The sequence below is a fragment of the Sciurus carolinensis genome, chromosome 3 (genome assembly GCF_902686445.1).
Source record: "Sciurus carolinensis chromosome 3, mSciCar1.2, whole genome shotgun sequence".
Taxonomy (NCBI): Eukaryota; Metazoa; Chordata; class Mammalia; order Rodentia; family Sciuridae; genus Sciurus; species Sciurus carolinensis.
Window position 1 is genome coordinate 58854777 of NC_062215.1, and position 5166 is coordinate 58859942.

At 39.3% G+C, this 5166-nt stretch overlaps 1 pseudogene; it reads right to left on the minus strand.

The window, feature by feature from the left end:
* Positions 1 to 3322: 3322 nt before the first annotated feature.
* LOC124981160 (olfactory receptor 1D2-like) lies at positions 3323 to 4328 on the minus strand (annotated as a pseudogene).
* Positions 4329 to 5166: the final 838 nt, after the last annotated feature.

Consider the following 5166-nt stretch of genomic DNA (forward strand, 5'->3'; position numbering starts at 1 on the left):
TGAACTGTTCCCCACACTGTACACATAAAAAAACATTTTGAGAGCATTACCCAGCATCCTTTACATCATTCTTTGCACTCCGGTAGCCTTTAACACTGCCCCTGCAAATCTTACTTATGATCCCAAAAGATCCCCAGGTCTCAGCAGTGGCTACTTCTGAAAGGTCACCCCTTGCCCATCTCCTGCCCATCCTCCAATACCAAAGGGTTTCCTGATAAATACAGGAGTTCTATTTCCTTTGGAATTTTTCTTTTGGTGTGCCCAAATGTAAATATACTTATTTTAAGATTATTCAGAAATGTTATATCTGATTGTTGAAACATTCACTTGATAGCATTTGTCAATTAGAAAATAAAAATCAGTAGAATAGAAGAAAGTAACTGGGGGTTGGGGGAGGGGAGGGATGGGAGAGAGCCTGGGAGTGGTATTGGTCATATTATATTGTTATATTGTGTACATGTACAATATGTAATAACAAATTCCATTACTATGTACAACTCTAATGGAAAATTAAAAAGTGTATGAAGGGAATCATAGTAATGCACATATTTTAGGATAAATATTTGTAATAAAACTACAAAGAGAAGAAGAAAATGATAAACACAAATCTCAGGATCATAATTATTTCTGAAGGAGAGACACATAAGGATTCCATGTGTCAAAGTCAAATAAAATATATGGGTGAATTTCCAAGTAGAAAAGTTTTATTTGGGAATAACATAAAATTAGGATTGCAATCTGGGACATGCACACATAGACAAGAACAGCCTTCATTGTGTCAAATGACAAAGAAAATCTAAGGGTTTTATTATGAAAGAAGAAATCTATATGCTCTTTTGAGAGAAAGCTTATTGGCAATTGGAGTATTTTGCAGAAGCTGATTGGCTGCAATTGGCAAGTGGGGGCAGCTACTAGGTAAAACAAGTTTTAAAATCATAGGAGAAAGTTTCATATTAAGTTACTAGCAAAACTAGTCAAAGTTATAGCTGGTTATTTCTTGGGAATGGCCTTGTGGAATAGTTCTTAGAATTGGTGCTGGCAACCTGAATGTTTTCCCCAATGGTCTCTCATCTCTGTTGTTGGGTATGACTAATAACTGTATTTGTATAATCAATTTTTACATTTCCTTCTTTAATGAATTTTATTCTTCTCTGAAAGCATCCCTAACCAACCATCCTGTAGATTTTAATTATCCCTCAGTGCTGGGGATGGATGTGCTCTGATTGTTTATCTGTTCCCTTGTGGGGTTACAGGGGTCAATGTCAGGGACCCATTCTACATGTGAGGAACAAAGCAACCAGAAGGAAATTTTCTCAGGGCAAGTCTATCTGGAGTTCAGTGCTCAGTTCCACTTTATTGGTCCTCTAGTACCAATCATCTTAAAGACTTAGGCTAACATTATCCTGTGAGAAGAGCTAAATTTACTAAGATTTTACAGAACACAAAAATAGAGTTTAAATATCATAATGCAAAGTAAAATCAGCAACAATAGAGCAAACCAAGTTTGAACACTACTTCTGAACCTAGTCTTTAAGGCATACATGCTACTGGAAATTGAATATATAGACTTAACAAAACGTGTGCAATAATAATTGAGAAAAAATTTCAAATCATTGATACTCAGAAAAATTCAACATTACTACATCAGATAAATTCTAATGAGAAGAATAATAGAATAGAATTTGTACCCATAGAATATATAAGACTTTGTTAAATTGACAACATATAATGTTACTTAGGGCATGGGGAAGTGGGTACTACCAGACATGGAAAACCCAGCGGACTTTCTTTGTCTCTACCGGCCTTCCCCATGGCAGCTTCAGACAGAGATCCTCTTCTATAAACTACTAGTGCACGCTGGGAGGGAGGTGTGATGACAGGATGCACACTGGTCACTTGCTTTCAACTGACCTGCAGTCAGTTGTGGGCTTTTATTCCCTAGGACCAAAGTTGAGCCCTCAGAAATTTTAACTAGCTTATGGAGGAAATGTCTAAATGCACTGTAGCCACAAGAGATTATCACAATCTGCCACAGCTGAAAAGGTCAGACGTAGCACTATTAACACTAAGAATTTTAAAGAAAAGATGTATTTATTGGAGTACAAAAGAAAAAGAAGAACTCACAAGCATCAGCTGCCACACAACCTGGTTCCTGTGGGACCCCACATCCCACCAGGAAGTGAGCAGTATTCCTTCAGCAGCCCCCTAGCCTCGGCCAAACCCACCCACCACAGGCAATATCTTCCTCCTTCCTCTGATGTGATGATTGACAGGAAGCTGTTTCTCACCTGCACATCTAGCCCCAGATTATGGATTAGAAGCTGAATCTTGATTTTCATTGGTTGTTTGCTTAATAATTTAGAAATAACAGAAAACCCCATCCACATTTTAGCATAATGTTAACTAGCACAGTGTGGCCAGTGAAGCCCAACAAGGGTACTTCAGCTTTTACTTGTAGTGCATAGAAGTTCCCGAAGCTTCCTCTACTTCCCATGTATCACAAGGCAAGGAAACACAAAACAAAACTAATATTCCTGTTCACACTTGGAGAAAGTGTAGACTGATACAAACTTTGTGAAGGCCAATTGGGGAACTGTATCAAAGACCCAGAAAATTAACAAAAGAAAAAAAAAGAAATTTTGACGCAAATACCCCACTTCACCAATTTCTCCTAAGGAAATCAGAGATAAGTGAATGAAGATGGACCACAGAGCCATTTATTGTTATGTTGCAAACAACAGGAAAAACTGAGTTACTACATACTGAATAATAAGAAGTATGTTTAATGAATTATGACATATTCATTAAATTGAACATTGAAATACTGTGCAGGCATTAAGTAATAATATAGCTGAATATTTACTATCATAGGAAGTTTCAAAATAATTTGAATTCATTCTGGGGAAAAAGTGTATTTAGCAAAGTCAAAGTAGAGAATTTATACCAAAGACCAACAAGAGTTGTCTTTGGATGGTAAAAGTACAAATTATTTTTGACTCATTTTTATTTCTAATATTTCTAAACTAGAGTCAATTTTTCATTAAGAAAAACAATAAAATGTTTTCTGCCTGCTGTTTTTTCCCAGCTGCCCCTGCTTAATAGCAACAGAGATCGTTAAGAGCCAGGCATCCTGCTAGGCACTTTTGCACATCATCTTATTTAATCCTCACTGATGTACATGGATCTCAATTTACAGGTATTAGCCTGACCATATTTATTGCTGAGGCTGGTACAGGGGAGGACATCAGGTTACATAGAGAGGCCGTGTCTTCACCACAAACTGTTAAACAAATCCTGGGCAGGCTCTATGTTCTAGTTACTTCTATATCCCTCTACAAGTCTTACATAGGGTAGAGGATGCTACCAGTTTCCACTTCAAGTTACCCTCGTGTTGACCTCTGAAGGCTTTCACTAGGAGGATTCTACCCAGAACCCCATGCATGTCCTTGTTCCTCAAGCTGTAGATGAAAGGGTTCATCATGGGGGTCACCACAGCATAAATCACTGTGGCTACTGCATCCTTCATGGTGTAGGTATGCAGGGGCTGCAGATACACCATGCCAAGTGTCCCATAGAAGAGAGAGACAACAGCCAAATGGGAGGCACAGGTGGAGAAGGCTTTGTACTTTCCAGTGACTGAGGGCATTCTGAGGATGGCTCTGACAATGCGGACGTTTGACATGATCATGAACCCTAGTGGGGTGAGGAAGATGAAGTAGCCTGTGGTGATCAGCATGGTGTGGTTGATCTGGGTGTTGGAACATGTGAGCCTCAGCAGGACATACATCTCACAGAAGATGTAATGGATCTTGTGGGATCCACAGAAAGTCACCCTGGTCATGAGGAGAGTGTGGATGAGGCCATGGAGAATAGATAGGGCCCAACACAAGGTGAGTAGCAGCATACAAAGCTTAGAGTTCATGGCTGTGACATAGTGGAGAGGGTGGCAGATGGCCACATGGAAATCATATGCCATCACAGCAGAATGAGATTGTCCAGGGCCACCAAGGAGACCAGGAATAAGAGCTGTGTCAGACACCCTGTGTAGGAGATGGATTTGTTCTGGGGACTGAAGGTTCACCAGGATCTTGGGAATCATGTTGGGTGATGAAGAAGAGGTCAGTGAGGGAGAGGTTAGCCAGTAAGAAGTACCTGGGGGTGTGCAGGTGGGAGTCAGAGCCAATGGCCAGGATGATGAGCACATTTCCCACCACAGTGACCAGGTACATGGGCAGAAATGTCCAGAACAGGATCTGCTGCTGCTCGGGAATCTCTGAGAGTCCCATGAGCAGGAGCTCAGAGTCCCCACTCTGGTTGCCTGTATCCATTTCCCACTTGCTGCAATAGGAGCATCAACAAATGCTTACCAAATGATCTCAGATGGATACAGACACAAACATAAACAAAACCCAATGTTTTCTCAGTATTAACAATTTTGTGATTTTTTAGATTAGCAGCAAATTAATAACAAGCACAAAAACATAACATGGGAAAATCTTTATGGACATAATCATTTCAGCAACTTCTAATCTGTCACATGTGATCTTCTAGAACTAATATCTACTTCTTATTTTAATTCTTATCCTACAATACAATACTCTTAAAGTGTTTAAAGATTAGTATGCTATGTTATGATATTGAATTGTCTTTCAAGTTATATTTAAAAATTGCTGTATGCTTTATAAGCAATGGATATTGTACAAATGGACAAAGGGGAAAGAAAAATATAGGAAAAGGAAATATTATCATTGCTTGCTGATATGATGATCTCTCTGAGAAAATTAAGACTATCAACTGAAATGTCATTAGAAATAAAGAAGGATGTCAGTGAAGTAACCAGTCACAAGAGGAATAGACTCAAAACTAATGGTGCTCCCAGGAAGTCCTGTACCACAGTGACTGTGCCGACAGAATGCTGGAATTCAAGTCCCAGCACTGCTGCTGACTAGCTGTGGAGCCTCAGGCAGGTTGCTTGAGCCCTTTAGGTCTCACTCAGTTCCTTCAAACCAGCTGAGGTAACTGTCAACAAGTGAATCAGAAAACATGGCTTATATACACAATTGAATTTTGTTCAGCCATGAAGCAGAATGAAATTAAGTCACTTGTAGGAAAGTAGAACTGGAGAGCATTATGTTAAGAGAAATAAGGCAAACTCAGAAAGACAAG